Source organism: Cupressus sempervirens, chromosome 11, assembly GCF_028749045.1.
Source record: "Cupressus sempervirens isolate cs-2001-9-10 chromosome 11, ASM2874904v1, whole genome shotgun sequence".
Taxonomy (NCBI): Eukaryota; Viridiplantae; Streptophyta; class Pinopsida; order Cupressales; family Cupressaceae; genus Cupressus; species Cupressus sempervirens.
In genome coordinates, this window is record NC_143128.1 from 51,771,625 (window position 1) to 51,798,055 (window position 26,431).

Below are 26,431 nucleotides of genomic sequence, written 5' to 3' on the forward strand. Positions count from 1 at the left end.
ATGACCCCTTTCAATGCATTCAAACAAACTAAATAGGTCCCTAGAGGTCCTATGGAGACAAGGGGAATATATTTTCATGAAATGTGTTGAAAGGTGTTATAGGTTATCGTATGAGCCCTTTCAATATATTCAATCCAATCGAATAGGACCCTTGGGATCGTTGTGCCCATTGGGACATATGTTGTCATGAAATGTGATGAAAGGGATCATAGATTAACCTATGGCCCCTTTGGATGCATTTGAACTAACCAAATAGTTCTTTAGGGGTCCTAAGGACCCTAAGAACATATGTTGTAATGAAATGTGTTGAAATGGGTCCTAGGTTATTGTATGGCCACTTTTGAAGCATTCAAAACAACCAAATAGGTACCTAAGTGTTCTAGGGCCCCTAGGGACATATGTTGACATGAAATGCATCGAAAGAGGTCATATGTTAATCTATGACCTCTTTCGATGCATTCAAACTAACCAAATAGATCCCTAGGGGTCCTAGGGCCCACAAGGACATACATTGTCATGAAATGCATCGAATGGGGTCATAGGTTAACTTTATGAGCCTTTTTGACATCTTTCAACAAACCAAATAGGTCCCTAGAGATCCTAGAGCCACTAGTGGCATATGTTGTCATGAAATGCATTGAAAGGGGTCATAAGTTATCATATGATCCCTTTTAATGCATTCGAAACAACCAAAAAGGTCCCTAGGGGTTGCAGGGACCCTAGGGACATATGTTTTCATGAAATGCATCGAAATGAGTCATAAATAAAACTATAACACCTTTCGATGCATTTCATGAGCCAAATATGTCCCTAGGGGTCCTAGGGCCCCTAGGGACATATGTTGTCATGAAATGCATTGAAAGTGGTCATAGGTAACCTATGACTCCTCTTGACACATTCAAACAAACTAAATAGTCACTTAGGGGACCTAGGGCCCATAGGGACATATGTTGTCATGAAATGCATTGAAATGAGTCATAGATTAACTTATGACCCCTTTTGATGCATTCGAACTAACCAAATGGGTCCCTAGGTGTCCTAGTGCCCTTAGAGACATACATTTTCGTGAAATGTCTAGAAAGTAGTCAAAGTAATCGATGCATTTGAAAGAACCAAATGGGTCCCTAGGGGTCCTATGGCCCATAGGGACATAAGTTATCATAAAATGCACCAAAAAGGGTCATAGTTTAACCTATGACCCCTGTCTACTTATTCAAACCATCTAAATAGTTTCCTAGAGGTCCTAGAGCCCCTAGGGATATATATTGTCATGAAATTTGTCGAAAGGGGTCATAAGTTATCATATGACCCCTTTTGACACATTAAAAACAACCAAATAGATACCTATAGATCCTAGGGCCCTTAGGGACATATTTTGTTATAAAATGTATAAAAAAAGGTCAAAGGTTAACCTACTACTCCTTTCAATGTATTCAAACTAACCAAATAGGTCCCTAGGGGTCCTAAGGCCCCTAGGGACATATGTTGTCATGACATATATTGAAATGGGTCATAGGTTATCATATTACCCCTTCCGACATATTTAAAACAACCAAATAGGTCCTTAGGGGTCCTAGGGCCACTAGGGGTACATAAGTTTTCATAAAATGAGTTGAAAAGGGTCAAAGATTAACCTACGACCCCTTTCAATGCATTCCAAGCAACCAAATAGGTCCCTAGGGGTCCTAGGGCCCCTAGGCACATATTTTGTCAAGAAATACATTGAAAGGGGTCATAGGTTATTGTATGACCCTTTTCAATGCATTCAAAACAACCAAATAGATCCCTAGGGGTCTTGGGGCCCCTAGGGACATATGTTGTTATGAAATGTGTCAAAAGGGGTCATAGTTTAACTTATGACCCCTTTTTATGCATTTGAACCAACCAAGGGCCCCTACAGACATATGTTGTCATGAAATGCCTCAAAAGTGGTTATAAGTTTTGACACTTTCGAAAGAACCAAATGAGTCCCTACGAGTCCTAAGGCTCGTAGGGACATAAGTTATCATGAACTGCATTTAAAGCATTCATAGGTTAACCGATGACCCTTTCTACTTATTCAAACCAACCAAATAGGTTCCTAGGGGTCCTAAGGCCCCTAAGGACATATGGTATCATGAAATATGTTGAAAGGTGTCATAAGTTATCATATGAACCATTTCAACACATTCAAAACAACTAAATAGTTCACTAGGGGTCTCAAGGCCCTTGGGGATAGATGTTGTCATGAAATGTGTCAAAATGTGTCATAGTTTAACCTGTGACCCCTTTCGACAAATTCAAACCAACCAAATAGGTCACTAGGGGTCCTAGGGCCCCTAGGGACATATGTTGTCATGAAATATATCGAAAGGGGTCATAGGTTATCATATGACCCCTTTTGATACATTCAAAACAACCAAATAGGTCCCTGTGAGTTCTAGGGCCACTAGGGACATATGTTGTCATGAAATGCATCAAAAGGGGTAATGGGTTAACCTATGACACCTTTCTAGTTATTCAAAAAAATCAAATATGTTTCTAGGGGTCCTAGGACCCCTAGGGATGTATGTTGTCATGAAATATGTCAAAAGGGGTCATAAATTATTGTATGACCCCTTTCAACACATTCAAAACAACCAAATAGATCTCTAGGGGTCCTAGGATAGGTAGGGAGATATGTTGCCATGAAATGTATCCAAAGGGATCATAGCTTAACTTATGACACATTTCGACATATTTGAACCAACCAAATAGGTCCCTAGGGGTCCTAGGGCTGCTAGGGACATATCTCATGAAATGCATCAAAAGGGGTCATAGGATTTCATATGACTCCTTCCGACACATTTGAAACAACCAAATAGGTCCCTAGGGGTCCTAGGACCCATAGGCACATATGTTGTCTTGAAATAGATTTAAAGTAATCATAGGTTAACCTATGACCCCTTTAAATGCATTCAAACAAATTAAATAGGTCCCTAGGTGTTCAAGGGCCCCTAGGGACATATTTTGTCATGAAATACATCAAAAGGAGTCATAGTTTAACCTATGACTCCTTTTCACACATTCAAACCAACAAAATAGGTCTCTATAGGTCCTAAGTACACTGGGAACATATGGTGTTATGAAATGCATCGAAAGGTATCATAGGTTATTGTATGGCCCCTTTCGATGCATTCAAACCAACCAAATGGGTCCCTTGGGGTCCTAAGGCCCCTAGGGACATCTTTTGTCAAGAAAAGTGTCGAACCTATGACCTCTTTAAATGCATTCAAAGTAACTAAATAGGTCCCTATGCATCCTAGGGACCATAGGAAAATATGTTATCCTGTAATGTGTCTAAAGGTGTCATAGGTTATTGTATGACCCTTTTCTACACATTTGAATGAACCAAATAGCTACTTATGGTTCCTAGGGCCCAATATGGAAATATGTTATCATAAAATATGTTGAAAGGGGTCATAATTTAATCTATGACCCCTTTTGACCCTGTCAAATGAACCAAATAGGTCCCTAGGGGTCTTATGGCCCATAGGGACATATGTTGTCATGAAATTCATAGAAAGAGGTCATAGGTTAATCTATGACCCCTATCGATGTATTTGAACAAACCAAATAGGTCCCTAGGGGTCTTAGGGACCCTAGGGACATATGTTTTAATGAAATATGTTGAAAGGGGTCATAAGTTAATCTATGACCCCTTCCAGCGCATTTGAACCAATCAAATAGGTCCTTAGGGGTACTAGGCTGCCTACAGACATATCTTGTCATGAAATATATCGAAAAGGGTCATCAGTTAACGTATGACCCCTTTTGATGTATTCAAAACAACCAAATAGGTCCCTATGGGTCCTAGGGCCTATAGGGATAGATTCTATCATGAAATGCAATGAAAGGGGTCATAGGTTAACCATTGTCCCTAGCGTCAAATGAACCAAATAGGACCCTAGGACCCCATTGCCCCTAGGGAAATATGTTGTCATGAAATGCGTTGGATGAGGTCATAGGTTAATCTATGACCCCTTTTGATGCATTCAAACCAACAAAATAGGTTCTAGGAGCACCCCTAGGGACATATGTTGTCATGAAATGCATCAAAAGGGGTCATAGGCTAACCTATGACCCCTTTCAATGTATTTGAACCAACCAAGTAGGTCCCTAGGGATTCTAGGGCCCCTAAGGACATAAGTTCTCATGAAATGCATCGAAAGGGGTCATAGGTTATCATATGATCCCTTTCAATGCATTCGAAATAACAAAATTGGTCCCTAAGGGTCATAGGGCCCCCACAGACATTTTTGCCATGAAATGCATTGAAATTGGTCATAGGTTAACCTATTACTCCTTTTGATGCATTTCATGAACCAAATAGGTCCTTAGGGGTATAGGGCCCCTAGGGACATATGTTCTCATGAAATGCATCGAAAGGGATCATAGGTTAACCTATGAGCCCTTTCGATGTCCCTAGGAGTCTTAGGGCCCCTAGGGACATCTATTGTCATGAAATGTCTCGAAAGAGGTCATACGTTATCATATGACCCCTTTTAACACATTTGAAACAATCAAATAGGTTCCTAGGGGTTCGAGGGACGCTAGGAACATATTTTGTCATCAAATGCATTGAAAGGGGTCATAGGTTATCGTATGACCCTTTTCAATGCATTTGAACTAACCAAATACATCCCTAGGGCTACTATGGCCCCTAGGGACATATGTTGTCATGAAATGTATCGAAAATGCTCATAGGTTATCATATGGCCCCTTTCGGTGCATTCGAAACACAAAAATAGGTCCCTAGGGGTCGTAGGGCACATAGTGACATATGTTGTCATGAAATGCATTGAATTCTTCAATAATTTTTAAATAACCAAATAGGTCCCTAAGGGTCCTAGGGCCCCTAGGGACATATGTTATCATGAAATGCATCGAAAGTGCTCATAGGTTAACCTATGACCCCATTCAATGCATTTGAACAAACTTAATAGGTCCCTAGGGTCCTAGGGCCCCTTGGGACATATGTTGTCATGAAATGCATTGAAAGGGGTCATAGGTTACTTTTGACACATTCAAACCAACCCAATTGGTCCCTTAGGGGTCCTAGGGCCCCTGGAGATATATGTTGTCATGAAATGCCTCAAAAGTGGTCATAGCTCTTAGGACCCCTTTGGAATCCATTTTGGAACCTTTCTCCATAATTTTTTAGGGCGAATACAAAACAACACATGGTGCACTTTTGTGTCTTTTGGATTGAATTTGGAGATAAATAGTGAAATATTTGGATCTTTATCTCTTGCATTTAAATATCAATTTTCTCTAAGGTACCATAAATTGGTAGGTGATTGGGTTTTTCTGGACAAGGTTTGGGATTTGAACATTAAATTTTGCTTTATGAAGTAGCTCTGCAACTTTGTCCTTTTGAAAATTTTCTTTACTCTAAGTCAATCTACAAATGTAATAAAATACTTTCTAAGAATTGTGGTTGGCATGGTTTTGAAGGGCCCTCATTTTGGCCTACTAAGTTGGAAAACATCAACCACCTGGAGGGTCATAAATTTGTTCATGCCTGAAAAATTGGAGAGACTCTTTTTTGGTAGTAATCTTCTTCCGTGATTATGACTCTAGGTACCATAGTCCATGGATACAAATTAAGCCGATCACATCACTTCTTTATATTAAAAAAGATTGCATAATAATTGATTTAATTTTTTCATCTAAACTAATAGTCCAATTTTATAATCATGGAAGCAGCTCAAACAAATACAAATTGTTAAGTTTTCAAATTGATCTTCTTGCATGGGTGTGTCATTTGGAGAAGACTCAAACATAACTCTTTGTAATTGATGCTTTAATTAGGGTAAATGATGGAGATAATCTTGGATTTGCATTTTTTTAAATCAGTCCTTGTTGCTATGTGGCGAACTACCAAATCATGAGGGAATTGGATTCAAGCTACAGTAATCTACATACTCCCCTTTAATGCCCAAACTCTCAATTCAAACTCAAGGCACTCAAATTTAACTCATGCATCTCATAAGTCAACTCTTCATTACTTGAGTCTTATAGATCCACATGGTACTTCTATAGAAGTCACCCATTTGTTTACTTATTTATCTCTCTCATGAGAGACCACAAGGTTTAGTGTTCTCCTTTAACACAAAGAATAATCATGACACTTCCATGTGCTAATCAAAACAAGTAGTCATCAACTATTTTACTCAAACTTCTGAACCTTGATCCACCATTGTCTCTTTTAACATGAGAAGTTTTTTAACAATACCATAATATTCTTTATTCTTTTCATAGAAATATATCCTAATTTTTTGTATGTTTATTTAACTTAATTTGTAACACAAAAATGGTTTCTCCAATAATAGTTTTCTTGCTTAAATTATTATTTGATTATTATTTATCATAAATAGTTTCATTTAAATTGAAAAATATCTTATTATTTTATTTTATTTAATGAATATATATTATTAGTTTTTAGTTTATTTTTTTAAAAAATTATTTTATTTGAATTGTGTTGTGATAAATCTTTTAATCGAAAAAATCAAATGCACAAGCTTTTCTTGTTGAATTTTAGTTCTCATAATTTATTTGCAAAGATTTTGTTTTCTTCAAAATTTAAAATTAAATATTTTTTTATGATTTTTAGCAATGAGTCTTAAACAATAACATTTCTTTCACCTAAAGATTACTACATTTTTTTCTTTTGGAATGTACATTTTTTTCAAATAAAGTATTAAGAACTCATTTATCCAACTAAGTCAAGCCAACCAAGTCAAGATTTTCCTATTTGTTGAACCTTCCTCTTGTCTTTGTTTAATAGTTTTTTAGTCACTCGTAAACTATCTTAGTCATTTGAATTGTTCTATGCTCACTTCCACCAACTTCTGCACAATGCTCATAGTTCATTTGTCATCTCACTTCACCACTCCACCATCTCTTTCACATATTAGCTCATTCTCACATACATTCTAGTGAACTTTATTTTCTTGGCTTAGAAGTGATCTCTCAAATCACGCTTGTTCATTTCCATTCTCATTAAAGAATATCATAACTAGAATAATCTTTATCTTTACCTAGGTTCTTGGTGAAAACATCTAAATTGTTCCATCTCTCTACTATTGATTTTTATTAATATTTTTCCTTAACATTATAATTAATTGTATTTTTTTATATTAAGGTAAAAATGGGTTTTGAAGGGACCCAAAGCCCTAATATTCAACTAAGTACACTAGGAAAACACACTCATGAAACCCAAAAAAAAACACAAAATCTGGTTTTACAAGAACCTAAAACCATAGAATGTAACTAAGGTACTATTATTAGTATAGTTGATGTGGTAAGGAGGTTGCAAAGATTATCAAGGAACTGTAGTAGCGGTTTGGTTGCTTTTCATTTATGTTTTTGTCTTCATTTTGAAAATTATGTAAACATGTAGATTCTAGGTCCTTGTAAAATGTTGTCATATTTTTTGGTTACATTCTGTGGTTTCAAGTCCCTGTAAAACCTAATTTTGTGTTTCAAGTGTGTGTTTTCCTAGTGTGCTTAGTTGAATATCTTCTTTTTCTATTCATGGCTTCCTGTCCCTTCAAAACCCATTTTTAGCTTAATCTAAAAGAATACAATTAATTATTAAAATTAACTATAATGTTAAGGAAAAATAATAACAAAAAAATAGTAGAGAGATGATACAATTTAGATTTTTTCACTAACAACTGAGGTAAAGATAAAGAGTATTCCAACTATGATGTGCTTTAATGAGAATGGAAGTGAACAAGCATGATTTGAGAGATAACTTCTCTTCTAAGCCAAGAAAATAAAGTTCACTAGAATGTATGTAAGCATGAGCTAATATGTGAAAGGGATGGTGGAGTAGTGAACTACGACCAATGGATTATGAGCATTGTGTAGAAGTTGGTGGAAGTGAGCATAGACCAATTGTAATGACTAAGATAGTTTCTGAGTGACTAGGAAACTATTAAACAAGGCCAAGAGGAAGGTTGAACAAATAGGAAGAATCTTGACTTAGTTGGCTTGTCTTAGTTGGATAAATGAGTTCTTAATACTTTATTTGAAAAAATTGTACATCTCAAAAGAAAAAATGTAGGTATCTTTAGGTGAAAGAAATGTTTTTTTTAAGACTCATTGATAAAAATTATAAAGCATTTATTTAATTTTAAATTTTGAAGAAAACAAAATCTTTGCAAATAAATTATTAGAACTAAAATTCAACAAGAAAAGCTTCTATAATTGATTTTTTTCAATTAAAAGATTTATCACAACACAATTCAAATAAAATAATTATATATTTTTTATATGCCTCTTAATACAGTGCAAAGTGAGCAATGTACAAAAGTATCCAAGTAGCAATGGAGTCTTTCGAGCTATCTATACTGTTGGTTCTTGTAGGAAAAGATTGTCCATTACACAATCTACGAATTAAGGAAAAGATGTTCAGATATACCTCAAAGATTTTTCCATCAATTCAGGGACAACAAATGATGTTGTTTCTTGGAGGCTGCTTTTAATTCACAAACACGGGTTCGATCTATCGGTGCTGGTGCATTTGTCTATTAACTGATATTGCATAGAAAATTTTGAGAGAAAGATAATTTAACTGATAAGTAATTATCAGTGTTACAAGTCTAGTACAAAAAGCCAAAGTTACAATAGATAATAAAGAGATAATGAAGGGTTTTAAAGTTATAACTGTTTGAATCTTTTTTTTTTTTTGCTTGATTAGAGTCGTCGAGTCCTCTGTCTTTAAAGTGTATTTCTTAATCTATTCCTTTTTCCTTTTTCGTGAAGGTAATTGTGGCTTTTTTTGTAATGTGAGGATTATCTTTGTTCTCATTTGTAAAAATGTTACCAAATTCATATTTTTTCTTCTTATGTGTGTAAAAGTATGATCCTTTCTCTATACATTCAATTTTAAAAACCGCACTAAGTCAAATACCAAAAATATCTCAAATAGTTTGTGAACATTACTATATTATTGCTTGAATTACATATTAGCTCCCTAGGAATCATTTTGATACACATTTTCTCTGATGACCTTTTAATGATTTGCATGATTTTATAATTGTCATCTAATTCAAAAATGAAGAAAACATAGGTATACTATAGGAAAATTTAACAATTATTGAAATAATGAAAATATCATCAAATGAAAATGTGCATCAAAATGATAATTGGGAACTAAAAGATAACTCCAACAATAAATCATAGGGTTGACAGAAGTATTTGAGACATTGTTTGTATTTGACTTGGTGAAATTTTTTAAAATGTGAAAGTATGTAAGAATAATCATACATTTATAGATAAGAAGAAATTTTATGAATTTAGCCACATTTGCACAAAAAAAGAAGCGGGAAATGCCTGTCTATCGAGAAAAAAAAAAAGATAAGAGTTACATGGGAGCAAAAACCACATTCGACTTCACTAAAAAAAAACAAGAAAATGACTCGGTCATCCATGAGTTCACTTTAAAGACAGGGGACAATGATTCTCTTCAAAACTCTTCATTGTCTACTTCAATTTTGGCTTCTCTTCCTAGACCTCCTATGACTCTAATAATAATTTATTATTAGTTAAATATTGTTCTCTCTAACTTTCCTATGCAATATGAAATAATAGAAAAACTAACCTTTTGCAATTTTGGGTAGGAACAATGGGACATGCTATATTTAAGAGAAAGGTCCACAAGGCAATCAATCTAGCCCTCTTACCTGTGATGAAGTTGTCAATTTATATTGGAGAGAAATAGGATAAATATTCCTATTTCTTTCCAACATAAATTGACAATTTCATCAAAGGTAAGAGGACTAGATTGATTGTCTTGTCGACCTTTCTGTTAAATATAGCATGTCCCATTGTTCCTACTCAAAATTGTAAAAGGTTAGTTTTTCTATTATTTGATATTGCATAGGAAATTTAGAGAGAAGAATATTTAACTAATAATAAATTATTATTAGTGGTATAGGAGGTGTGGGAAGAGAAATCAAAGTTAAAGTAGACAATGAAGAGTTTTGAAGAGAATCATTGTCCTCTATCTTTAAAGTGATTCATGCATGACTGAGTCAATTTTTAGTTTATTTTTTGTGAAGATGAATGTGGTTTTTGCTCCCATGCAACTCTTATCTTTGTTTTTCTTCCACAAATAGGCATTTCCTAATTCTTTTTTTGTGCAAATGTAGCCAAATTCATAAATTTTCTTCTTATGTGTAAATGTATGATTATTTTTACATAATTTCACATTTTAAAGAGAGTCAAATACAGACAATATCTCAAATACTTCTATCAACCCTGTTATTTATTGTTGGAATTATCTTTTAGTTCCTGAGTATCATTTTGATACACTTTTTCATTCAATGATTGTTAAATTTTCTTGTTAATATACCTATGTTGTCTTCATTTCTGAATCAGAGGACAATTAAAACATCTTGAAAAACATTAAAACATCATTGGAGAAAATGTGTATCAAAATGATTCCTAGGGAGCTAATATGTAATTCAAGCAATAATATAGTAATGCTCACAAACTATCTAAGATATTGTCTATATTTGACTTGGTGTGGTTTCTAAAAGTGAATGTATAGAAATAGGATCATGCTTTTACACACATAAGAAAAAAAAAAGAATTTGATAACTTTTTTACAAACGAGCACAAAGATAATCCTCAAATTACTAAAAAAGTCAAAATTACCTTCATTAAAAATGCAAAAAAAAAAAAAAAAGACTAAGTAATACACTTTAAAGATGGAGGACTCTGATCCAGCAAAAACAAATAGATTCAAACACTTATAACTTTAAACCCTTCATTATCATTTCATTATCTATTGTAACTTTGGCTTTTCCTCCTAGACTTATAACACTGATAATTAGTTATGAATTAAATTTTCTTCTCTCTGAATTTTCTATGCAATATCAGTTAATAGACAAATGCACCAACACTGACAGATTGAACCCATGTTCGTGGATTGAAGGTAGTCGTCCAAGAAATAGCATCATTTCTTGTCCATGAATTAATGGAGAATTCTTTGAGGTATTTCTAAACATCTTTTCCCTAATTTGCAAGTCGTATATGGGACAATCTTTGTCTACTTGTACAAGAACCAACAATACAGACACTTCGAAAGACTCCATTGTTAATTGGATGCTTTTGTATGTTGATCGCTTTGCACCATATTGATAGGCATATAAAAAGGGGTTATTTGTAGATTTCATCTAGATTTGCATAACGGTGAGGATTAAGAGGTAAAATCAATGCTAAGAATTAAGGGCTAAAATCAATGAACCATAAAAAGTTCCACAGAGATAAAATCAATAATGTCAAATCAACCTTTGAGAAATTAAATGTCCACAAATGTTATGACATATAATGGAAATATATGATTAAGATGGAGGGATAAGATGGCATGTAAATGCATAGGAAAATAAAATATTTGATTCAATTTTCTTATTTTTTGGAATTATGAAATGCAAATACATCCAGTCTAAAGTTACTCAAAATAAAATAATTAAGTATATAATAGTATATAGTATAGATATCTTAAATAAATTATAGCTTAAAAATTGCCGAGATATCAGTATAAAATAATTATAATTTAATTTAATTTACTACATCTAAAATTATTTATATTTCTTTTATCTCTATTTATTTAATTAATTATTCAATTATTTTTAATAGTGTATTATCTTTATAATAAGATTTAAACTTTTGACATGTAGATGGTTTTCAAATTTAACATAGCCTACTCCACCCATTCTACCATTATAGGATGCCTATCAATTCCTATTAAATCTTTATTTGCCTTTCTTATATGGACATTGATTCTATTCTATTTGTAAATTTCATATCTTTGAGCAACTCCTCTCGCCTATAAATTAATTTCCTTTCTTTCTCATAGACCATTATCATTATTAGATCTCTCTCTTAAAATTGTGGTGTCATCTTCTCTAGCAAACTTTGTCTCCCCTTGTGCAATGTTCCATAATTCAGCACAATTTCTATCTTTAGATGTTTCCTCTATGGTTTCAAATTTGGAATCAAAGCCATTTAATTCACTATTAGTTAACAATACTTTTACACACTAGTTGTATGTTCCAACATTTGTATTTAAATTAGTTCAAGAAAATTGAATCAGAGGGTTTTTCCCTAGTGAATGCATGAGTAATAGATCGTAATATTATTAATTGTGTGATTTATCTTGGCCTCATAGGTGAGCAACAAGAAGACAATGTAGAACACCTCCTATATGCATGTAAATTTTCTCTAGATTGTTGGAGGTGGCTCCAAAGAAAATTAAATTGGTTCTCCCTATTAGTAGGCAGATGGATAGATCACTTATTAGGCTAGACTTAAGATGCCTCTAAAATAATTTATGGTAAACTATGGAATATCTACCAAGCAATTGCTATGGGAAATTTGGAAAGAATAAAATTTTTGAATTTTCCTAAATCAAAGTCTGTCTGAGTAAGCTCTTTATGCAAAAATAGAAATGGCTATTTTGAAAGTTATGAATAGTGATCTCAGGAAGAGACCAAGAGGAGAAGGATCCTTCTCTGAATGGGATGCAAAAATCAAAAAATGATGGCCCCTATTAGTCAACCCACCCCTCTATTACAAAAAGGAAAATGATCTAGCCAAAGATGCAAATGGGAAGCTGCACCATCGGGATGGAAGAAGCTAAATTTTGATGGGGCATCAACAGGGAATCTAGGTAAAGCCAAAATTAGATGTATCATAAAATTAGGTCATTGGCTAGTAAAGAGATCTAAATCTATAGATATGGCATCAATAATATTGTAGAACTCGAAGCAGTAGAAGAAGGAATCAAACATTGTATAAAATTAAAAATTAAAAAAATTATTATTGAAGGGGATTCCCAAATTATAATTAATTCTCTCAAAAAGGGAGTAACCCCAAATTGGATTTTCAATTCTAAATTAGAAACTATAATCAAAACACTTTCAGAATTTGAAGAAGTAAGATTCTCACATATCTATAGAGAAGGCAACAAGGAGGCCAACAAACTAGCCAATTCAAGAACTGGTGGTCGTAATACCTTAACATTTAACCATAACTTTAATCCTTCATTGGTATTGGAATACACATAGTCACTTTATTTTCCTATGAGTGAACTAATTTCATACAAATTGGGCAGAGTACCCTATTTTGAGGAAAATCTAACTCTCGGGTGATATAATCTTTTGTATGATGTTTTCAAGAGGAACCTTAACACTCTTTTGGATTTCATTGCCATTATTATGCATCTAGATCCTTCTCCCTCTCATATTTATGAGTGAAATTTGGGGCTCATTTTCATTCTAAATTACTTAGCAATTGGTGTCAACTGAGCTTTAGATAATGGTCTAATTTAGGTTTTCATGGATTCCAATATCTGCCTTTTCCATGCTTTTGAAAACTGAACAATGACTTTCTATAGGCTGATAAAACAACAAAGATGGAATTAACTTCTTTGGCCAATTGATGATATGAGCTGAGTTACAGTAATTTGGGTATTAGGAGAGGGGATTTTAGTTATGAATACTCTTGAAGGACCAAAAATGACATCATAGGGATTTGGGTGGGTTGTTGTCATGTCCCCTTTTCAAATAATTAAAAAATAATAATCTTTGCTAAGACAGGCAGGCCCAAGAAAGTGAAGTTTCAGAAAAAGGGGGTTCATCTTTGGAAACTGTTGGACTAATAAATGAAAATTATTATTAAAATATGTTTCATTAACCTCTCTTGGACGTGAGTTGTGGTTATGCCCTCTTTTAAGGGGTTTGGAGGCATTTTGGGCTGATTCCAGAACTTGATTTTTGCTCATTCTTTGTTATTCTTCAGAGGCTGCCAAACCTGTGGAGAAGGAGAGCCAAGAACAGGAGTTTGCAGGTTTCTAGGGAGACCCAAGAATGGGAGTTTGTAGGTTTCTAGGAAGGCTAAGGATGGGATTTTGAAGCCATTCCATGTGCATGCTCATACAGAGTTTGCCTTTGTGTTGAACAATGCAGATTTGTGGGTTTTTGGGTGTGTTTTTTATATGAGTTTGGTGTTTTCAGTTGAGTATTTCATATCAGTTTGGGTTGTTGCTATATTTCAGACTTTAAGGTGTTAAAATAGAGCTGAATATATGTATTGGTATGTGATTAAACTTTTGAGATAGATTATTAGTGTTTTTGTGGTGTTTTCGGACATTTTTGTGTTAATTTCGGGAGCCCGATGAGCATAGTTTTTGTCCTACATTTGAGAACTGTTGTGTAAAGGCTATACAGATCTGGAAATTTCAGTTTTTAGGCTGTTGTGCTGCTGAAATTTCTGTAAAAATGTCCACTTTCAGATTTATTAATAATAGGTGAAGCTGTGAAGCTTTTGGCACAATTTCTGGCATACCCGATTTGGGGTTTCTTGAGAAATTTGGTGGATCTTTGTGATATTAGTTGTTTGATCTTGAAAATCTGATTAGAGGTTGGAAATATCATACAAAATCAGAAAAGGGACATTTTAGTGGTATCAGAGCCATGATCTTGCCAGCCTGAGGGTTTGTAGAAGTTTGCATGTCAGTTTTGAGAACTACCCAAATCTTGCATGTCATAATTTATGGTTGCATGTTGCTTCTAATCAGCTGCATGTCAAAATTTATGGTTGCATGCTACTTCTAATCATTTGCATTTTAGTTCTTGGTAAATTTGGTGGTTGTAGAAGTTTGCATGTCAGTTTTGACAACTACCCAGATCTTGCATGTCATAATTTATGATTGCATGTTGCTTCTAATCAGATGCATGCCAAAATTTATGGTTGCGTGCTACTTCTAATCATTTGCATGTTAGTTCATGGTGAATTTGGTAGTTGCATGTTGCTTCTAATCAGTTGCATGTCAAAATCTATGGTTGCATGCTACTTCTAATCATTTGCATGTTAGTTCTTGGTGTTTGAAGAAGTTATATCCTATTGGGGTTGCACTCTACTTTATCCAGAACAGATAGGTATAGTACAGAGTCTCAAAGGAAACGATCTTGGACAATTGATATCTAGAGTCAAAACTGTAGAAAGGATGGTTATTTAGACATTCGAGATAAACTTATGAAAATAAGCCATGACATGTCTGAACAGTTGGTTGAGCACCACCGTATAATGAATGACATGTTGTACGACCTAGCTAAGGTGGATAAGTTGACTAGATTTCTATTTGGCAAATTTTCTCATAGGATGGATGACACAACTCCCAAGAAATTGCATGAGGAGTTTGAGAAACTAGCTGATAGCCAGGTAGAGGTCTCAGATTCTACTCTTCCATAGGACGTGGTGGGAAAGGATATTACACAGATTGATAGTAATGGTCAACTTGATACTCAAATTGAGACAATTGTTTACAGGTCGTCAAAGGGTGATGCCAAAGGTATTCAGGATGGTATAGTTACAATAGGCAGTGACTACAGTGTAGTTGGTTCAGATGATGATTATGAGGATGTTGTTGTGCAGGATGGTGAGATACCTGGTAGAGATGAGCAGACATTGAGCATTCATGAGTTTGCTGAGAAAGAGTACCAGGCACACTTAGATGCTTCATCACATGAGGTTGAGGCTGGTAGTACTTCACATGATTTGTCCAGCCAGCTGAAGTTGAACAAAGATAGTATTGTGACTTCATTATCTCATCATGACAGGTATGTGGAGTTAGTTGGTATTGGTCATATTACTTAGGTGAGGAGTTTGCTTGAGTTACTAGTTGATTCTAGTTTACGGATATGGACTCAAGATTTTTATATTGGTGATTGGGATTCAGTTGACTAGAGATCTTTAACACTTTTTGGTAGCAGTGTTTGTTTGGGTGCTATCATGGATTTGATTAGTAGATTACACGGTGTTGTCTTTTCTTGTGCTAGTATCTTGTCTAATGTTGGTATTAGTTTCTATACACCGATGTTGGGCTTTGTTCATATATCCAGTCGACCATACTTGCTGGAATGTGTTGATGATATTTCATATTTGGTAGTGTGTATAGACGAGTACCAGGATCATATTGGCATTGATGAAATCCAGGAGGATGTAGTGGGTAGTTTTGAAGACTTAGTTTCCTTGGGTGTAGAGGAGTTGGACAGCAATGCTAATGTTTTTGATACTCTATATGTTGATATGAGCTTTAGATTTGATTCACAGGATATGGATGGTAATACTCTAGAGACTAGTAACATTGAGGATACTCCTTTAGACAGTGCATCGGAGGAGGTTTGTAGGAGAAAATCAAGCCAGTGCCATCATGTGTCTAATCAGTTGAGAGTTAGTGACCGAGACATTGCTATCACTTGCCACCATTTCGATGCTGCTCATCAATTGTTAGCAGTTTATGGATGGGGTTCTCCTACTAGTGATGAGCCGGGAGGCAATTATCTTTCCTTGATAGAGTTCCACTCTTTATGGGAGGCTATTCATATTTTGAGATAGAATTATATGTAGTTGGTAGCCGACAGAGATTATCTTATGGAGTGGGGCAGTACAGCATATGATGCATTGTTGGCCAAGGAAGATGAGGTGAGTGAGCTTACTGAGCAACTTGAGGTGACTTTTGAGATTCTTGAGAGTACACAGTTGGCTTTCAATGAGTCATAGTTTCATTTGGCTAAGGTGACCATGGAGTTAGAGTGACTACAGTCTTTACCTGATTCTATACAATCACAAGCTGTGGTGTTTGGTGATCCGAGGATGTCCATGGATGAGATTGTCAGAGATGGTGGAGATGGGATGCATCCATCCTTGATACTAACATTGGCATATTAGGTTCATTCCCACTAGAGTCAGGTTCAGTTGAGTTGGGTGTTGTAGCAGACTGTTGTATGCCTGACATGGTGGTGGCCTCTAGTACTGATGGCATGAAGACTAGAGATGTATCAAAGATCATGTGTGATGTTGGTGAGTCGGAAGTTGGCATGGTTCTTGCTAGTAATACTACTCCCTTCGTGATATCTTCGGAGGTAGTAGTCAGTTCCAACATGGTTAATGATCAATTGCAATTAGTTTCATCTAGATTACAGTCTGAGCCACTAACTGAGATTGGCAAATTCTATCGGCATTACACTATGAGGTACGCTCATCAATTTACCTTTGATGACCATGTTGATGAGATGATGATACAGAGATGTACTTTGGTTCCTAGTGCTTATCATCAATTATGGGATAGTTTGATGCCTCAAGATGAGAGTTGTGATGGGCATGACATGGTGATAGGTTTTGCAGTTGACAACTTGATAATATGTGACTTACAGCAGGAGTTTGGGAGTGATGCTTCAATGGGTGTTGTTATTGATTCTACTCCTTTGGCTATGACATCTCTTGACTTAGCTAGTGATCAGTCACAGTGGGTTGTATCACTTGTTCATGGTGAGTTGTTGACTGAGGTTTTCTTTTTTAATCAACATTATATTGCAGGGTATGTACATCAGTTAGCATTTGATCCTTGTTTTGAGGATTTGATGGCAGGAAAATTTGGTTTGGATTCCATTTCTTACTCTTTATCTTGTAATGACTTTTCACCATCAGCAGTGCATGGGAGTTATGGTTATGAGATAGTGGTCGGTGATTTGCGGAGTTGTGTTGACTGCAGGAGTTGTACAGTGTGTGGATTCTCCATACTTGGTACAGTTTCATTCAAGAGCATTCACCATTGTTGCAGAGTTGGATTGTACATTCCGTATAGGCCAGTGGGATGCGTTGATGGTATTTACTGTGTTGGTAGTTTGATTTGTCCACTTTACTTGGGTTCTGATGTTCTAAGAGTTTGTGTCTCATGGGTTTTTGACTATGGTAGTGGTGATTTTGGAGTTTGGTTGAGCTATAATTGTCAGTTTGATTATGGATTCCTCTTGGTCATATTGCAGAGGATATTGCAGGAGCCTATGTTAATTGGTAGTAGTATAGTTCATGACTACATTTGGGATCTAGGTGGATTGATTGGTTTATTTTTCATCCATTGCTTGAGGACAAGCAATGTTTGGGAGGGGAGGACTTTTCATGTACCCTTTTCAAATAATTAAAAATAATAATCTTTGCTAAGGCAGGCAGGCCCAAGAAAGTGAAGTTTCAAAAAAAGGGGGTTAATCTTTGGAAACCGTTGGACTAATAAATGAAAATTATTATTAAAATATGTTTCATTAACCTCTCTTGGACGTGAGTTATGTTTATGCCCTCTTTTAAGGGGTTTGGAAGCATTTTGGGCTGATTCCATAACTTCATTTTTGCTCATTCTTTGTTATTCTTCAGAGGTTGCCAAACCTGTGGAGAAGGAGACCCAAGAACGAGAGTTTGTAGGTTTCCAGGGAGACCCAATAATGGGATTTTGTAGGTTTCTAGGAAGGCTAAGGATGGGAGTTTGAAGTCATTCCATGTGAATGCTCATACAGAGTTTGCCTTTGTGCTTAACAGTGTAGATTTGTGGGTTTTCGAGTGTGTTTTTTGTATGAGTTTGGTGTTTTCAATTGAGTATTTCATATCAGTTTGGGTTGTTGCTGTATCTCAGACTTCAAGGTTTTAAAATAGAGCTGAATATATGTATTGGGACGTGATTAAACTTCCGAGATAGATTATTAGTGTTTTTGTGGTGTTTCCAGGCATTTTTGTGTTAATTTCGAGAGCCCGATGAGCATAGTTTTTGTTCTACATTTGAGAATTGTTGTGTAAAGGCTATACAGATCTGGAAATTTCATTTTTTAGGCTGTTATGCTGCTGAAATTTCTGTAAAAATGTCCACTTTCAGATTTATTAATAATAGGTGAAGCTGTGAAGCTTTTGGCACAATTTCTGGCATACCCGATTTGGGGTTTCTTGAGAAATTTGGTGGATCTTTGTGATATTAGTTGTTTGATCTTGAAAATCTGATTAGAGGTTGGAAATATCATACAAAATCAGAAAAGGGACATTTTAGTTGCTTAGCTAGCATTGGAGTAGAAAAATAGAATATCATTAGGCTAACCCATAATATTTTTGATCCCTGTTGGTTGGTTAGGTTGGAAATTGCAGTTGCCAATATAGATGCAAGGCTCTAATTCTCTCTCCTTGAGGCTTACATGGAGTATGAAGTGACTAGTCCAAAAATTGATAGAAGTCTGAGGTGCCCATGCTTGGTAATCATGGATAATGTTTGGTTCTTCAAAGAATGGCCAAGAATGGAGTCTAGCATCAACTTCCTGTTAAGTTGGAGGGGAATTGTTGAAGACCCAAGTAGGGACTAGCTCACTAACTATCTAAGGGCTTATGATGCATACATTTACCCAGATGTAGATCTTTCCAACTTGGAGAACATGGAATTTTCCTTGCCTAATTATGACAAAACTAGTAGGGGATGATCAACATACAATTTTCCCCTGGGCTCAAAGACCACCACTTCGCATGAAGCCTTTGAAATTATAATAGTTTTTAAGAGAACTTGACAAATGTCTATAATTTGGGTCATTTTGTATGATATATCAACCCAAGATTTTGGTACTTAGCACTTTGTTATTGGCACAGGTACTCATCTGTAGATAGCTTATCAGCCTTATATGTTTGGTCAAATAGTAGCATGTAGGACACATTTTAAAGAGTGTCCCTTTTAATGATAAACAATGTTATTTTTAATTACTATATATATATATATATATATATATATATATTGATCCCAATATAAATGAAAATCATTTTATAGCTTGAATTTAGCCTCAATATATAGTTTTGGTTACAGTCTCTGAATTTCATTATCTTTTCGGCTTTATTTGTTAAGCTAAAGGAATTATAATTATGGCTCCACCCAAATTTTTCTTGGTATCTTATGAAATGTGCATTAATTTTCGAACACTCAAATAAAACTGTGATGAAGGAACTCATTTTCAGTATGGCTTAGCCAACACTCTAGTTTATTTTTACCACTCCTACAATTAGACTTCTTGTTCATTTCTCCCATTAACAGCTGCTTTGTCTCGGTTTGCTCCCCCCAAATTCCTTTTAAGCTTTTTTAATCACCTTTTCTATTTTCACATTATTGACATCTATCAATTAAAACTATATTAACTATCATAACTATTTTAAAGAAGAAATGACTCTAAAATCTTATCAATAAATGTAATAAATTATATCACAATACTTTTGATAACATTTTAACTAAAATTTTCATATAATAATAATAATAATAATTACATACATCAATACATTAATTGTTCAATTCATTAAAATCTCTTTATTATTAGATATTATTTGGAATGGGCTCCCCCCATACTCGTATTAAGGTTTTGATGGATTTTCATCATCTTCTAACCCTTAACATTTTGTTGGTTATTTGTGGTGATATGTATATAGGTACTTGGTAGCCATTCTTTAATATATTCTTAGCTTAACCTAAAAGATATAGACATTGTTTTTTGACTTCATTATGATATAATAAATTGGGGCATGCCCCTTTTATTGATGTACAATATAGGATTTTGGTCCTGGGAAAGATTGGAGATTTTCTTTCCCCATTCTTTCCTACCAATGCTCGTCAGAATGGTGGACTGCTTGTACTCGTAATTTTAATTAATAAAAATTAATCATGGCTACGAGCGTTTACTAATAAAAAATAAATAAAATGGTAAAAAGATCAATTTAGTTTCTTTTTTAATTTACTCATTAAAGTTAATGAGAAATATAATTTATTCAACTTTTTTAAACAAATAGATATAATTTTAAAAATGTTATAATTTTTTTTTTAAATATTAGAAACTAAAAAAAGTTTAAAAATAAATTAAATTTTTAAAACAATTATTATTTTTTAAATAATAATAATAAAAATCAGATTTGTAATCAAAATGGCTATTCTATTAACAGTTTTATTTTGGCATGGATATATGTTCATTTTAAGGACAAAATTGAAATATGTCTTCCTATTCCCAATTCCAATTGAGTGTACCAAATAATGAATACAAAACATATTCTAATTTTCTCTTCCTATTTCGGTCCTATTCTAGCAACCAAATAAACCCTTTTCAATTAAAAACTTTACAAAACATGCCATACACATTTCTAAAAGCTATAGACTTGGTTTGTTTGTGCTTTACTAACCTGGTTTGATCTAAATGAAAACTTTCTCTATATTTACCCCATTGAAAATGAAAAGAGAATCAAATGCTTATAGAAAATCCTCTACTCCTAGTTTCAAATTTTTGAATTTAATTTTGCCTTATTACATGTACCCTACCATCACATTCACAAATTACTCCCTCCTCAGATTCCCTTAATAATTTATATTTCTAATATCGAAACTTTAAAAAAAAATGTTAAATTGGGGAAGTTGTTAACAAATATGTATAAATGTAGGCTATAAATCACATAAACCAAGAGAAAAGAAGCAACAATGATGTGTAGACCAACATTAACGATGATCTTGGCATAGTCTTCTCCTCCATAGCATGGTTGACATCTCTTCTTCATTATCACAAAACAGAAAAAAATGTCTAATAGCATAGTTAGTCAGTTTATTGTATTTGTCAGAGGTACATACTATTGCAATGACTTGTGTATAGTATTTTTATAATTAATTTAATCATTTGATTTTTTCTAATCTTTTTATTTCAAGTCTTAACTTCTAAAATTATAAAAATATCTTACTTAAATTTAATTCACTCATATGTTTTGAGTCTATAAAAATGGATTTCTAGGAACCATTAAAATATCAAATACATAACACATATATGAAACTTATAAAACTTATCGAATAATTCTAAAAAAATATTGATTAAATCATATTAAATTATTGTTACAATAAATTATTTTCTAACTATTTGATTTTTATTTTTAAATAGTTATAAGTTACTTAAACTCACTATTTTCTAACTATGAAACTTTTAATCATAAACTATTACAACATTTGGCAAACACAAGCCACTTCTCGGCACTCATTCAAACCATAACAATTAAGAAAGAGAAAAAAATTTGAGTACATACAAATTTTTTTGAGTCTACTAAGACTTCTAGGCCTTGCTTACATTTAAATTTAAAGTCGTTCTTCATATAGAAAAGTCTTACAATTTATTCTAAACTCTAAGGCCCACTGCTTCATAATATCAATAATACACTTAATGATTGATGAGAGAAAAGTAAGTTTTCTACCGTTTTTCAATTTTGACGGCCTTTGCTGGAATGTCAAAATTTTATGAAAAAAAGTCCCATATAAATAAAATAAATAAAAAACCCATATGAAATAAAGCCTATCGGCTTAATAACCTTCAAATTTATTTTTAAAAATGAATTAAAAAATTATCAATAATTCCTAAAAATTTGAATGAGCCCACCAAAAAAATAAAACCTTAAATTGTTCTAACACATGACTGCATAATCAATGAAATACCTAAATATATGAAACCCCACTCATTGAACACATTATCTTCATATTCATAAGTGTGAATGTAACATCATTCTTATAGTAAAAAACAAAAAAATTAGTGTACTTTCATGACTACTATAGTTGATCATAAAAACCCCAAAAGATTCACTTGTAGAATCTCACAAAGGAAAAAGGACAATGATGCTATTGAAGAAGCCATTGTGCAAAGGGATGACAATGTTGTTTTAGTTTTTTTCTTTTGATAGATCAATTCATGAGAGCCTATGTTCAATGTGGGACAGCTTCAAGCTTTTCACAATGCAGAAGGATATGGGTTCAGTTAAGGATATGGGTTTGGTTAAGGATAAACCACTTCTTCTAGATCTAAAGATGGTTGAAGGGGTTTATCAAAATATATTTTCCAAAAAACATTTCTAGGAGATAATTCTATTTCCATGGCTAATCAGTTCAAAATAATTTTCTATGCATCATTTCTTATGTGTAAATCCATATTTTAAATCACATCATTGGAATAGATGTTATTGAAAGAGAGTTTTATGAGATAAAAATGAAAATCTATCATCAATGCCCTATTTCTTTTCCCAACATGATGGATACAGGGAAAGTAAATAAAGGAAACTTAAAATTGTATTTTAATACATATAAGTACTAATTTTTAATCATTAGGGACATGATGAGGAGCAAGAAAATTATTTGAAGAGGTAGTAAACAACTCCAAATGGAGAAATTCAAGTCCCCCCTAAATAGGACCTTAGCTCTGAGTCTATCGAGAGTTAGATAAAGTCCAGCAAGAGTAAGAAGCCACACCAGGACATTGGAAAGAAGGTTGTCTCTAGTCATCATGTCCCAAGTAGAAGTAGGGGGATGACATCACCTCCCCCATGAAAGAAATTCCCAAAGGTGTAGGGAAGAAAGGGAAACATAGTGATGGATAGAGCCAAAGCAAGGAGAATTCAACGAAGGAGATGGTGGATAACCAGATTGGCATTTGCCAAAAATTTGACACCTTGGCAGAATTCTCCATGAAGGTCATGCAATCTACTACCACCACTCTATATTTCACAAAGATGAACAAGGACAAGAAGGATTTGGGAAAGAAGAGCAAAACTACCCGCTCCATTTACAATTTCCTAACAAATGATTGTCTCTCCTTGATAAACCTATGAAAGAGGAGGATGTGGACTTAAGAGGAAGGAGGCTAAGGAAAAGAAGAATGAGGATCAGGTTAAGAAAGTAGGCACCTATCCCTACTTCTCTTTATTTATTTTTAATTTTTTTAATCCCACTAAACTTGGTGTCCTATGGGGCTTTTATATATATGATTAGGTACTGGACTAATAGCAACAATATGTCTTCTTGCTGGTATCTTTTTATGTTGTATATGTTGGTTAGAAAATAGATTGATTGTAAGGATTCCTCTATTTTGGAGATGACCATTATTTATTTTTTGAAATTTCAAAATGGTATTGATTAGATAGGTGGGAGGCAACCTCCAATAAATTCTTCACCCTTTTTATACTCCAAGTTAGCCCCCTGTCTCTTGGCTACTATCTAATAGTTTAAAATCATGTTACATACTCACTAACAAATATGCAACCAGTGATTGAAATGATTTGACACATGCCCATATATATAATGTTTAGTGGTTGTTTCCAATAGCCTCAAAAATATTTGAAATTTAGTACAGAGGATAATTTTATATTAATAAAATACATAAATTAAATTGCAACATTGCAATCAACTTCATCAAGTTGGAAAGGAATCTTAATGAACAGTAGTGCTCCCATAAAACATTAATTTTCTTCCAAAAATAATATCTTTCTCAATTCTTTAAAATTGATAGATAATTGTTATTTTTTAAAGTTTTAATTAAAAAAAGGTTTAATTTTATTTAAATAATATATTTAAAATAGGAGCTCTATTGAGATGTATAACTATAGGACGTTTTATATTAATAAAATATACATGGGATAGCCTATTTTTACTTAAAAAATGAAAATTAAAAAAGTTCAAGTTTATTTCAAGAATATATAAAAAATAGGAGCCCTATTAGATGTTAAAGGTACATTTTTTACAAGAAATTTGGCTAGAATATTTTTTTTTAGGATTTATTAAAAAAATTCAATTTAAATATTTATTTTGAAAAATAATTAAATTTTTTTTTAATATTATTATATTTTAAAAATATAAATGAAAATTACATTACATATATACATAAATTTAGAGTATTGTTATTATTTAAGTACATTAATATTTTAATGAAATTCTTGTGTCCATTTCTATTTGTTAGGTTGTCATTAAGGTTCTGTACTAGTTATTACAAAAATGTTCAATGAGAATTTTGTGTCCATGTCTATTTGTTAGGTTGTCATTGAGGATTCGTACTAGCTATTCAAAAAAAATTCAAACCTCATTACTATAGGAATTTGTAGGTTTTTTTTTATTGGTTGGAGTCAATACTGAAAAAGACATCTATGGAAATTTGTCCCTCATGTATTTGGCAAGGTAAGGTCTCTATGGCTCATGATTTTTCTCTCTCAATTCAAGATTTTGATAAAGCATGTGATTGGCTTAAAAAGTTTACTTTAATTGTATATATTGTTGATTGTGTTACTAGGCCACCCATGTGTGGCTCCCTGATGGGGTCTACCTAGATGATGTACAAAATCTAACAAAATTCTTTTTCCTCTTTCATTTTAGAAGTGCTATTAATGTCGAGTGGCTTCTCAAAAATACCCTATGATTTGTCTTTTGTAGTTTTGTTTTATAACATTTAATTAGCATTTACTATCTCCAATTTTTTTGTTCTTCCCTTGACTTGTTGACCATTTCTCCAAAATTTTGATCAAAATATAGGTTTGGCCATTATCTTAGAACCTTAGCATCTCTTTCATGCCCACTTTCAAAAGAAGGTTTATGTCGAGGATGACCTAGCAAAATATCATAAAAAAATTATTGGTATACAAATTGGTGGGAAATGATTCTCCCAACATGGCATGTATTTGAATTTTCCCAATGCATATTTTGGTAATCAATCTACATACCATAAAATTAAGGATTTTTCTTTCATTGCTCCATGGTCTAAAACTCATCATAAGAATTTTGTTACTTCTCGTGCTTCAAAACCTTCCAAGAAAGATGCTTGTTAGACCATTTTGATCCACAAAGGCTACAACCCATCAACTACCCATCCTAATGAGGATTACCTTTCCATGGTTTTCCTTCCTAATGATTTTATGTCATCCAAGGCTTTAAACCACCTAATGATTCTATGTCATTCAAGGCTTCTAAGAATGTTTCCCCTCTATGATCTACTTCAGATGGGGAACCCATTACCAACCATTTAATCTCTTGCAATTGAGAATGGGTTTTTTTCACACTCATTGGATGTGTGCAGTCCACAACTAACTTCTTTGATTTCTAGCATTCTATCTTCCTTGCATTTTTACTCGTTCATCCCTCCTCCAAGAGAGGACATTGTAGACAAAGGTAGTCGAAAGACAAATGATCTCACAAGATATTTATCCATTTTTTAATATAGATTAATATTTTTTCATCTCTTGGGGTCAAGAATGCATGAATGATGATTCAAAATGAATTTTCTCTCCTAGAATGTCTTGTAGAGCTATCACAAATAGTTTGTCTCACAAGAACATTTGGGGAAGATTTTTTATGCTAGTTTGTCAAAATTTTAATACATATTCATCATACAATCAACCAATTGGCTCATCAAAAACTTATAGTTAGGATTGCTGATGATCATAGGCACCATCTAAAATTTGACTTCCTTCATGATCATCAATATTCAACACCTATATCCAATAGAATGCAATAAGAAAGCCATAATTGGACTGGACACAAGTCCAATGATGAGTCATTAAAAAATTTTACAACACTTCTGTTGTCACTAAAATTCAGAGAGAATCTAAATGAAAATAAAAGTTTGAGAATTACAAAATTCTAGGTGAATATAAGTGAAAAAGAAATCACAACCCTAAAAATTTTGCTCAACAACAACTAATGCTAAGTGATAGTTTTGTATGGTAGCAATGGATATTGAGTGATAGGAGGACAATGCCAATTAAGCTCAGCACA